Source organism: Lipotes vexillifer, unplaced genomic scaffold, assembly GCF_000442215.2.
Source record: "Lipotes vexillifer unplaced genomic scaffold, Lipotes_vexillifer_v1.1 scaffold440, whole genome shotgun sequence".
Classification (NCBI taxonomy): Eukaryota; Metazoa; Chordata; class Mammalia; order Artiodactyla; family Lipotidae; genus Lipotes; species Lipotes vexillifer.
The window spans coordinates 4218248-4231562 of NW_006778543.1; positions in this window are offsets into that span (position 1 = coordinate 4218248).

Consider the following 13315-nt stretch of genomic DNA (forward strand, 5'->3'; position numbering starts at 1 on the left):
GTTTTATGTTTCTTATCACCTGCTGACACTGTCTTTCCAATTCAGCAGGTTTGAGCCTCCGTGGTTTCTTTATCTTACTTGAATGTGATGAAAAAAACCCTTTTTGTTTTCCTAAACATTTGTTTCTAGGTGTAGTTCATTCAGAGTGTGTTCTATGGCAGTGTTGTTATAAGATCATTAGTCACAACAACAATAGCAAGATAATAGTGGCATTTCAAGGCTCTCAGTATCCTGACAGCTTATTAACATGGAGAAATTACAGATCTGCCAGAGGTGGCAGAAAATGTCTTCCGGGATTTCAAGATAGACTTTGAAGACATGGGAAATAATCTTGGCAATGCTGTGGTTAAAAATTTCCCAAGGTCAGGGCCATTTTACTTGTAAAAAATGTCTGGAAAAATCTTGTTTTGGAGCATCGGAAAGATGGCAGAGAAGGACATGCTCTCACTCCCTCTTGCGAGAACACCAGAATCACAACTAACTGCTGAACAATCATCGACAGGAATACACTGGAACTCACCAAAAAAGGTACGCCACATCCAAAGACAAAGGAGAAGCCACAATGAGACGGTAGGAGGGGCACAATCACAATAAAATCAAATCCCATAAGTGCTGGGTGGTGACTCACAAACTGGAGAACACTTACACCACAGAAGTCCACCCACTGGAGTGAAGGTTCTGAGCCCCACATCAGGCTTCTGAACCTGGGATTCCAGCAACGGGAGGAGGAATTCCTAGAGAATCAGACTTTGAAGAGTAGCAGGATTTGATTGCAGGACTTCGACAGGACTGGGGGAAACAGAGACTCCACTCTTGGAGGGCACACACAAAGTAGTGTATGCATCAGGACCCAGAGGAAGGAGCAGTGACCCCATAGGAGACTGAACCAGACCTACCTGCTAGTGTTGGAGGTTCTCCTGCAGAGGCGGGAGGTGGCTGTGTCTCACTGTGACGGCAAGGACACTGGCAGCAGAACTTCTGGGAAGTACTCCTTGGCATCAGCCCTCCCAGAGTCTGCTGTTAGCCCCACCAAAGAGCCTGGGGAGGCACCAGTGTAGGGTTGCCTCAGGCCAAACAACCAACAGGGAGGGAACCCAGCCCCACCCATCAGCAGACAAGCAGATTAAAGTTTTACTGAGCTCCGCCCACCAGAGCAACACCCAGCTCTACCCACCACCAGTCCCCTCCATCAGAAAACTTGCACAAGCCTCTTAGATAGCCTCATCCACCAGAGGGCAGACAGCACAAGCAAGAAGCACTACAGTCCTGCAGCCTGTGGAACAAAAACCACATTCACAGAAAGATAGACAAGGTGAAAAGGCAGAGGGGCTATGTACCAGATGAAGGAACAAGATAAACCCCCAGAAAAACAACTAAATGAAGTGGAGATAGGCAACCTACCAGAAAAATAATTCAGAATAATGATATGAAGATGATCCAGGACCTTAGAAAAAGAATGCAGGCAAAGATTGAGAAGATGCAAGAAATGTTTAACAAAGATATAGAAGAATTAAAGAACAAAGAAACAGAGATGAACAATACAATAACTGAAATGAAAAATACACTAGAAAGAATCAATAGCAGAATAACTGAGGCAGAAGAATGGATAAGTGACCTGGAAGACAGAATGGTAGAATTCACTGCTGTGGAAAAGAATAAAGAAAAAAGAATGAAAAGAAACGAAGACAGCCTAAGAGACCTCTGGGACAACATTAAATGCAACAACATTCACATTATAGGGGTCCCAGAAGGAGAAGAGAGAGAAAGGACCCAAGAAAATATTTGAAGAGATTATAGTCGAAAACTTTGCTAACATGGTAAAGGAAGTAGCCACCCAAGTCCAGGAAGCACAGAGAGTCCCATACAGGATAAGCCCAAGGAGAAACATGCCGAGACACATAGTAATCAAATTGTCAAAAATTAAAGACAAAGAAAAATTATTAAAAGCAAGGGACAAATGACAAGTAACATAAAAGGGAACTCCCATGAGGTTAACAGCTGATTTCTCAGCAGAAACTCTACAAGCCAGAAGGGAGTGGCATGATATATTTAAAGTGATGAAAGGGAAGGACCTACAACCAAGATTACTGTACCCAGCAAGGATCTCATTCAGATTTGATGGAGAAATCAAAAGCTTTACAGACAAGCCAAAGATAAGAGATTTCAGCACCACCAAACCAGCTCTACAACGAATGCTAAAGGAACTTCTCTAAGTGGGAAACACAAGAGAAGAAAAGGACCTACGAAAACAAAAACAAACCCCAAACAATTAAGTAAATGGTAATAAGAACATACATAATGATAATTACCTTAAACGTGAATGGATTAAATGCTCCAACCAAAAGACACAGGCTTGCTGAATGGATACAAAAACAAGACCTGCATATATGCTGTTTATGAGAGACCCATTTCACACCTAGGGACACATACAGACTGAAAGTGAGGGCATGGGAAAAGATATTCCATGCAAATGGAAATCAAAAGAAAGCTGGAGTAACAATACTCATATCAGATAAAATAGACTTTAAAATAATGAATGTTACAAGAGACAAGAAGGACACTACATAATGATCAAGGGTTCAATCCAAGAAGAAGATATAACAATTATAAATATATATGCACCCAACATAGGAACACCTCAATACATAAGGCAACTGCTAACAGCAATAAAAGAGGAAATTGACGGTAACAGAATAGTGGGGGACTTTAACACCTCACTTACACCAATGGACAGATCATCCAGACAGAAAATTAATAAGGAAGCACAAGCTTTAAATGACACAATAGGCCATATAGATTTAATTGATATTTATAGGACATTCCATCCAAAAACAGCAGATTACACTTTCTTCTCAAGTGTTCATGGAACATTCTCCAGGATAGATCACATCTTGGGTCACAAATCAAGCCTCAGTAAATTTAAGAAAATTGAAATCATATCAAGCATCTTTCCAACTACAACACTATGAAATTAGAAATCAATTACAGGGAAAAAAACGTAAAAAACACAAACACATGGAGGCTAAACAATACGTTACTAAATAACCAGGAGATCACTGAAGAATTCAAAGAGGAAATCAAGAAATACCTAGAGACAAATGACAATGAAACCACAATGATCCAAAACCTATGGGTTGCAGCAAAAGCAGTTCTAAGAGGGACGTTTATAGCTCTACAAGCCTACCTCAACAAACAAGAAAAATCTCAAATAAACAATCTAACCATAAACCTAAAGGAACTAGAGACAGAAGAACAAACAAAACCCAAAGTTAGTAGAAGGAAAGAAATCATAAAGATCAGATCAGAAATAAATGAAATAGAAACAAAGAAAACAATAGCAAAGATTAATAAAATTAAAAGCTGCTTCTTTGAGAAGATAAACAAAATTGATAAAACATTAGCCAGGCTCATCAAGAAAAAGAGGGAGAGGACTCAAATCAATAAAATTAGAGATGAAAAAGGAGAAGTTATAACAGACACCACAGAAATACAAAGCATCCTAAGAGACTACTCCAAGCAACTCTATGCCAATAAAATGGACAACCTGAGGAAATGGACAAATTCTTAGAAAGGTGTAAACTTCCAAAACTGAACCAGGAAAAAATAGAAAAAATGAACAGACCAATCACAAGTAATGAAATTGAAACTGTGATTTAAAATATTCCAACAAACATAGTCCAGGACCAGATGGCTTCACAGGTGAATTCTATCAAACATTTAGAGAATAGCTAACATCCATCCTTCTCAAACTCTTCCAAAAAATTGCAGAGGAAGGAACACTCCCAAACTCATTCTATGAGGCCACCATCACCCTGATACCAAAACCAGAAAAAGGTACTACAAAAAAAGAAAATTACAGACCAATGTCACTGATGAATATAGATGCAAAAATCCTCAACAAAATACCAGTAAACAGAATGCAACAACACATTAAAAGGATCATACACCATGATCAAGTGGGATTTATCCCAGGGATGCAAGGATTCTTCAATATACACAAATCAATCAGTGTGATACACCATATTAACAAATTGAAGAAGAAAAACCATATGATCATCTTAACAGATGCAGAAAAAGCTTTTGAGAAAATTCAACACCCATTTATGATAAAAAGTCTCCAGAAATTGGTCAGAGAGGGAACCTATCTCAACATAATAAAGGCCATATATGACAAACCCACAGCAAACATCCTTCTCGATGGTGAAAAACTGAAAGCATTTCCTCTAAGATCAGGAACAAGACAAGGATGTTCACTCTCATCACTATTATTCAACATAGTTTTGGAAGTCCCACCATGGCAATCAGAGAAGAAAAAGAAATAAAAGTAATACAAATTGGAAAAGAAGTAAAACTGTCACTGTTTGCAGATGACATGGTACTATACATAGAGAATCCTAAAGATGCCACCTGAAAACTAGTAGAGCTAATCAATGAATTTGGTAAAGTAGCAGGATAGAAAATTCAATGCACAGAAATCTCTTGCATTCCTATACACTAATGATGAAAAGTCTGAAAGAGAAATTAAGGAAACACTCCCATTCACCATTGCAAGAAGAAAAATAAAACACCTAGGTATAAACCTACTGAAGGGGACCAAAGACCTGTATGCAGAAAACTATGACACTGATGAAAGAAATTAAAGATGATACAAACAGATGGAGAGATATACCATGTTCTTGGATAGGAAGCATCAATATTTCGAAAACGACTATACTACCAAAAGCAATCTACAGATTCCATTCAATCCCTATCAAATTACCAATGGCATTTTTTACAAAACTAGAACAAAAAATCTTAAAATTTATATGGAGACCCAAAAGACCCTGAATAGCCAAAGCACTCTTGGGGGAAAAAAATGGAGCTGGAGGAATCAGACTCCCTGACTTCAGACTATACTACAAAGCTACAGTAATCAAGAAAATATGGTACTGGCGCAAAACCAGAAATATAGATCAATGGAACAAGATAGAAAGCCCAGAGATAAACCCACATAGCTATGGTCAACTAATCTATGACAAAGGAGGCAAGGATATACAATGGAGAAAAGACAGTCTCTTCAATAAGTGGTGCTGGGAAAACTGGACAGCTACATGTAAAAGAATGAAATTAGACCACTCCCTAACACCATACACAAAAATAAACTCAAAATGGATTAGAGACTTAAATGTAAGACCGGACACTATAAAATTCTTAGAGGAAAACACAGGGAGAACACTCTTTGACATAAATCACAGCAAGATCTCTTTTGATCCACCTCCTAGAGTAATGGAAATAAAAACAAAAATAAACAAATGGGACCTAATGAAACTTAAAAGCCTTTACACAGTAAAGGAGACCATAAACAAGATGAAAAGACAGCCCTCTGAATGGGAGAAAATATTTGCAAATGAATCAATGGACAAAGGATTAATCTCAAAAATATATAAACAGCTTATGCAGCTCAATATTAAAGAAACAAACAACCCAATCCAAAAATGGGCAGAAGACCTAAATAGACATTTCTCTAAAGAAGACATACAGATGGCCAAGAAGCACATGAAAAGCTGCACAACATCACTAATTATTAGAGAACTGCAAATCAAAACCACAATGAGGTATCACCTCACACCAGTCAGAATGGCCATCATCAAAAAATCTAGAAACAATAAATGCTGGAGAGGGTGTGGAGAAAAGGGAACCCTCTTACACTGTTGGTCGGAATGTAAATTGATACAGCCACTGTACAGAACAGTATGGAGGTTCCTTAAAAAACTAAAAATAGAATTACCATATGACCCAGTAATCCCACTGCTGGGCATATACCCAGAGAAAACCATAATTCAAAAAGACACATGCACCCCAATGTTCATTGCAGCACTATTTACAATAGCCAGGTCATGGAAGCAACCTAAATGCCCATCGACAGACAGATAGATAAAGAAGATGTGGTACATATATACAATGGAATATTACTCAGCCATGAAAAGGACCGAAATTGGGTCATTTGTAGAAACGTGGATGGATCTGTCATACAGAGTGAAGTAAGTCAGAAAGAGAAAAACAAATATCATATATTAACGCATATATGTGGAACCTAGAAAAACGGTACAGATGAACAGGTTTTCAGGGCAGAAATAGAGACACAGATATAGAGCACAAACGTATGGACACCAAGGGGGAAAAGAGGCAGGGTGTGGAGGTGGTGGTGTGATGAATTGGGAGATAGACATTGACATATATACACTGATGTGTCTAAAATGGATGACTAATAAGAACCTGCTGTATAAAAAAATAAATTAAATTAAATTTAAAAAAAATCTTGTTTTGAGAGGAATTTAGAGAACACATATATGCTTTCAAAACCCAAGGCCTCATTCAAACACCCTTTCCTCTGGATAGTGTTTCCTGCCTCTTCCCTTTGGATGTTTTCTCTCTTCTCTGACCCCTCCAGGCATTTCGTTGCATTTCTTACATGACAATAGTCCCTCCATTTTGCCTAAGGATTCTTTAAAGCAGGCGTCTTGGCTCACCCATCCTTCTATACCTAGCTCATAACAGTGTCTGGACACAGTAGGAAACAATGCTTGTTGGATAAAGGAAGAGAACAGAGAAGGAAGGACTACCTGTAAGCACAACTTACCCGGAGTAAACGCTCCAGAATATAAATAGGTGTGCATAGGAGACAAACACTAGAACAAAAGAAATGAGAAGGAACTGAAGTCGTGAAAATCTCAGGTTTATACCTTCTCAGTTGTTTTTCAATCAATTCAGTTTGATTTAATCTAATGTCACGTATTAAACATCATTAGTGGTCTTTACTGTGGGGCGTGTTGTGTCAGTCCCAGGCTATTCACAGTGATGCTATCAGCTAGGAATGCCCAGGCCCTCGCCCGTGCACTTGTGTTGAGCCCCAGTCCCCGCACTGGGACCAATGTTGTGGCTGGACCAGCCCTTGTGATTCTTATTATGATTGTGGGATGCATTTCAGCAACAACGAGCAGGGAACTTCAAAGAATAAAATTTATTACTCACAGGTCCTGGAGGGTACATGGCACGCCCAAGAGTCACATAGTGAGGGTGTGGGTCCAAAGGGAGCGTGCAGATCTGGGGCCCTGCCTTTATTAATGTCTGAGGGTGGGGTGTCTAGGGTTTAGCAGATTCACTCTTCATTGGTGAATTTAAAACATAAGAGTGAGAATTAGGGAGTGGGAAGGGAGAAGTGGGATCATTCAAGTGGTCAGTTATCTAGGTTACCAAGGGCTTTTAAAAAGGGAACTTCATGGTGGGGATGGCCTAGTTCTTTGTCCAGTTGGTTTGCTAGTACATGTGTCATATGACTGGCGGTGTGTTTCTTTGAGATGGATGTCTTCGAACTGGAAGCCTTGGCGATCATAAAGCTTAATGTCAGGCCCTTACACTACAGGGGATTATCAGTAAAAATAAAATCCTGTATCGTCCTCAAAGTACCCACAGTCCAGCAGAGTGGACAAGTGTGTAAAAAATTATTACAGAACATCATAGTTAGCTCTACACAAGATGTTCAAGACTTAGAGGTAGTGCAGAGAAAGGCATGTCCCTGTGATGAGTCGGGGAAGTGGAGAGTCTGGAAACTTTCACAGACTCATCTCTGGGTTCTCTGGAAGTTTTCCAGGTAGACAAGAAATATAGGTTGTGTGGTGTGTGGTAAGCTTGTTCTAGGCAGAGTTAACAGAATAAAGAAAGGCACAGAATCATGGATCAGTATGGAGTGTTTGGGGAAATAAAAACAGTTGTTGGAACACTGAGTACAGGTTGAAGAATATCAAAAGATGGAGCTTGGGAGGAAGGGAGAGGTTGAAGCATGAAAGCCCTTTTGCTTCAGTAAGAAGCTTGGCCAATAGTTTTCAAATTGTGCTTCCTCTAAAGCAGGAATTTAACTTTTGTAAGCTGATATGACTCACTCTATTTTTCCAGAAGAAAAGTTCCTTGAGAGTTGGAACTTCACCTGTAGCCTGTGCTGTCATGTGATTTATCATCCAATTTACTGGTCTTGTGGATGCAGAATAATCTTTAACTTCCTTTGTGAGAGAACTGAACTTTATATAAATTCGATAGACAAAAGTGGTGATTCAGACAAAAGGCAAATTTGATGTTAAAATAGAATGTACACTGTTGGTGGGACTGTAACATGATGCAGCTGCTATGGAAAGCAGTATGGAGGTTCATCAAAAAATTAAAAATAGAACCAGCATATGATCTAGCAATCCCAATCCTGGATATATACCTAAAAGAACTGACATCAGGATCTCAAAGAGATATCTGTACTCTCATGTTCATTGCAGCATTATTCATAATCTCTAAGACATGGAAACAACTAAATGTCCATCGAGGGATAAAGAAAATGGGGTGAATTCATACAATAGGATATTAGTCATCCTTAAAAAAAAAGAAGCCAATCTTGTCATATGCAACAACGTGAATTACCATGGAGGACATTATGCTACATGAAATAAGCTGGTCACAGAGGACAAAAACTACGTGATCCCACTTATATGAAATACCTAAAATAATCAAGAAAGAGTAGATTGGTGGTTACCAGGAGTTGAGCAGAGAGGGAAATGAGGAGCTGTTCAATGGGTACAAAGCATCAGTTACACAAGATGAGTAAGTTCTAGAGACTGCTGTACAACTCTGTGTCTATGGTTAACGATACTGTATTGTACACTGAAAAACTTGTTAAAAGAATAGATCTCAAGTTATGTATTCTTACCACAAAAAAGAAAGGAAGGAAGGAAGGAAGGAAGGGCATGGGTTCTACAGACAGGCAGAACCAGTTTAAATCCTGCCAATGTCAAATATTAGGTATACAGCCTAGGGCAGGTTATTTATTCTGAGTCTCAGTTTCCTTGTTTGAAAATAAGGAATAAGAATATCTGGGGGTAATAATATCTGTTTTGCAGGCTTTGATGTGAGGATGAAACAGAAAACATGTATGAACACATTTATTGCTATCATGCTAAACTATAAGATGTATTAGGAAACGCTAGTCTTCTCTGAAAATTCTTTGTTCTGTTCTAGAGGTGGTAGTAATTGCCAACCTTCTAAAGCATTTTTTAACAGTACTTTGTGTCTAAGTTACTAATTCTTGTAAGTCTTTCCATTTTTGTAAGTAATTTTAAGTCAAATAGGCAATTCTAGGTGTTCATTACTGGATTAGGAATCCTGGAGAGAAAAGTAGAAAACAACCTAAATGATAAGAAGTAGAGGCTGGCAGAGAAGACTTCTATACACCCATCCATCCGTCCATCCATCCATCCATCCATCCGTCCATATTCATTCATTTAATAATCTGTCCAGTAGGGGGACACACACACACACACACACACACACACCTCTTTTTCTCTGTTTTCTTTACTGTAAGTTTCTTCTTTGTGTTAGATAAGATTTTGAAAGGCTGAGAAAAAAGACTTTGGGGAAGAGAAATAGCTGGAGAGCTTTGAAGGGGCACAGAGCTGATTCTGTGCCATGAAGGAGGAGGGGTTTTCTGACAGTCGCTATAATGAGGCTTGTCCTGACTCCCCACTCTCTGGCTTTGAAGCCCTGGACGAATCGCTTAAATTTGCTGAAACCTCAGTTTCCTCCTAAATCTGAATCTGGGTAATAACACTATCTGGAGTGCTGTGGAGAGGATGAGTTGAGTTCATGTCCCTAACAGAGAGCTTGCCACAAAGTAGGCACTCAAATTATATATAATATGTCCAAATCTATGTCTGTCTATCTATCTATTCACCTGTCAATCTATAAATAAGATTTGAATAAAAATTTGTTTAGCCTCTTTAGACAGTTATTTATCATCAAAAAATCCTAAGTGTTAGTAGGAGCTTGGTGGCAGTACTTGCTTTTAAGATGGTCATTGAATTTACCCAGAATATGCTTATATTAATTTTTAACATAATTCTTGAAAGGGAAGCAAATAAAAGTAAAAATCTTTGCATAGTTCTCAAAGGCCCCTGAAAATACATTCTACAGCCTATGAGGAGTCAGTGATTTGCACATGAGAGCACTGAACTAAATTATTTTAAATTCCTCTTTCAGTACTAAGATGCTACCTTTTTTTTCCTCAAGGGGGTTGAGGCAGTCGTGAAGTAAAAAACAAAAAGGACAAAGTTAATAGGAAAAGAGCGTCCTGAGCAATATGTATTCACTGTCATGTTCGTTATGTTGGTTAACTCTTATGACAGTCCTCTGAGAGAGGTATTATTATTTTTGTATCTTAAAAACGGTGTAATTGGGGTTTACATTGATAAAATAGCTTGCCTTCAGCAAGAGCAAAAGCACTTGTGTTTTTTTTGTTTGTTTTGTTTTTGTTTTTTTTTGTTTGTTTGTTTTTTTGTTTTTGTTTTTATTTTTTTAGCGGTACGTGGGCCTTTCACTGTTGTGACTTCTCCCATTGCGGAGCACAGGCTCTGGATGCGCAGGCTCAGCGGCCATGGCTCACGGGCCCAGCCGCTCTGCGGCATGTGGGATCTTGCCGGACCAGGGCACAAACACGCGTCCCCTGCATCGGCAGGTGTACTCTCAACCACTGCACCACCAGAGAAGCCCCAGCACTTGTATTTTAACCTAGGAATACGATTGCTGTGTTTTACAATTTCACTGTTGCATTTGAGAAAGAAAATTACACTGTAGTCATTCACTCCTACGTTCAGGCAGCAAGCCTTTATTGAGAAGCCACCATGTACAGGGCACTGAGAGATCTCCAAGGGACTGACTCTATGTTCTACCTTCCAGAATATAAAGTGAATTGAGACCTTTAGAATTGTGTGATGTGGTGTCCCTACACAGGTGCATTTTGCCTTTATGAAATAAAAAGAAGGGATTGATTGATTTTATTTTTCAAAAGTTTGTATTTTGTATTGGAATATAGTTGATTTACAGTGTTATGTTAGTTTCTGGTGTACAGCTAAGTGATTCAGTTATACATATACATGTATCTATTCTTTTTCAAATTCTTTTCCCATTTCGGTTATTATAGAATATTGAGTAGAGTTCCCTGTGCTCTACAGTGGGTCCTTGTTGGTTATCTATTTTAAATACTGTAGTGTGTATAAGAAGGGATTGATTTATCATGAAGGATGAGGGATGGAGAATCTGTGAAAGCAAGTAACAACATATTTTACTCAGTTCTGCCAAATCTTATCTGTAAAAGTACCATCTCCACAGTGTCATTCTGTAATGTTGAAGATATCTGTCCTCTCGGCACCAATTTGTCCTTACGTGACAGCACTTCACCGTTTTGGGGAACAACCCTAACATGTCTGAATGTGATGAGAGCTGACATGTTCTTATTGGACTCCACGTACCTGGCCACAGCAGTTGTTCTAGGGAAGACGGCTGGCCCAAACACAGTATCTCAGCCTCACTTCCACAGGGAGTAGCAGAAGGTTGGACATGTGATCCAAGACCAACCAGAGTCATCCTCTGGGATTTTGCAGCTTGAAACTAAGAAAATAAGGGCCCTTTTCTCTCTCATGACAAAATAGGAAGAAGTGAGCCAGGAGCTGCTTGCTGGTGGCCCTGGTTCCTGCCTCCTGAGAAAGCCAGACTGAAGGAACAAAGCCAATGGCACAGAGAAGCAAACCGGAAGTGAAGAAAATCCTGACCGGTTGAGACCCGAGGCCCCCAGATCGGATCCTGTCCCCACTTTCCCAAACTTCCCATATGGGGGTTCCTCGGCACTCTTCCTACAAATCCATTCTTCCTCAAAAGCTGGTTTGAGTTTGAGTTTTGCTACTTGCATCCGAAAGAATCTGGACTGGCGCGTGTCACACTTGGAAACAGGGGAACAGCGGAACTAGGGTGTTTGGTGAGCTACGTCACCCCTCCCTTGCAGGTCTGAATCAGGGAGGGCAACACAAGTGGACGAGAAGAAGCCTTGAATCCAGCTGTCCTCTCCTCAGGCAACTGGTAGGATCTGCAAATGGGGTGCGGGAACTCTGTCCATAATCTTCTAGGAATCTTGGGCAATAGATTATGGAGCACTGAAGACTCAAGAAGAAAAAATAAAGGAGCAGAGCAGTTCAGTCACCTCCCTTCCCTCCATTTCAGTTTTCTCCAACATAAACCTCTCTCTTTAATAGACCAGTTTATACCTTTGGTGCTTCTGTGTGCCAGGCACTGCTCCAACAGGGCCAGTATTATATTTAACCTCATTTTACAGAGGAGGAAACTGAGACACAGAGATTAAGTAACTTGCCCAAGGCAGGGTCAGGTTTAATCCCAGGTGGCCTGGCTCTAAAGTTCACGCTAATAACCCCATTTAGCAAATCTGGCCTACTAGGCCATTTCTAGTCTTTCTACCCACTCCACTTACTGTCAGTATATTTAGTATGTGGCTGATACCACCACGTACTTTCCTTTGTCTTTTTATTTGTTCCATATCCTCAACCTGATGCCATGACACCAGTGGCCATGCCTTCTGTCTTTTAGTCACCCAAGCCCCCAGGATGAATGCCCAGCATAAAGGTGGTACATGATCATAATATCATATTCTGTGCTTTTAAAAATCAGACAGCTCTATTAACAACTTCCACATATAACATACGGCAGTGTTAGTTATCTTTTTTTTTTTTTTTTGCAGTACACAGGCCTCTCACTGTTGTGGCCTCTCCCATCGCGGAGCACAGGCTCCAGACGCGCAGGCTCAGCGGCCATGGCTCATGGGCCCAGCCACTCCGCGGCATGTGGGATCTTCCCGGACCGGGGCACGAACCCGTGTCCCCTGCTTCGGCAGGCGGACTCTCAACCACTGCGCCACCAGGGAAGCCCCAGTGTTAGTTATCTTGATCATGTTGTATATTACATCCTCAGTACTCATTTATCTTATAAATGGAAGTTTGTAATTTTGACCACCTTCATCCAATTCCCCCGTCCCTCCACCCTCTGACCCCCGTAGCCACAAATCTGATCTCTTTTTCTATAAGTTTGTTTGTTTGAAGTATAATTGATCTACAACACTATGTTAGTTCCAGTTACACAACATAGTGATTCGATATTTCTATACATTTCAAAATGATCACCATAATTCTAGGTATAATGTGTCACCATACAAAGATATTAAATGCTGATTATATCTCAATAAAGCTGGATGAAAAAAAAAGGAAAAAAATCAGTCATCTGTAGGCATGAATACAAACACTTTATAGAGCTTTTAGGGGAGGATAAATGAAGAATTTATTTTTTCCTTTTCCTTTCAGGTTTCTTCTTGATATTCCAGAAACACACTGCAAGAAAATTTTCATAATAACAGCTTTCCCCTTCCCCTACCAACCTCCTCTCCATGTTGAATGTTTCCCTA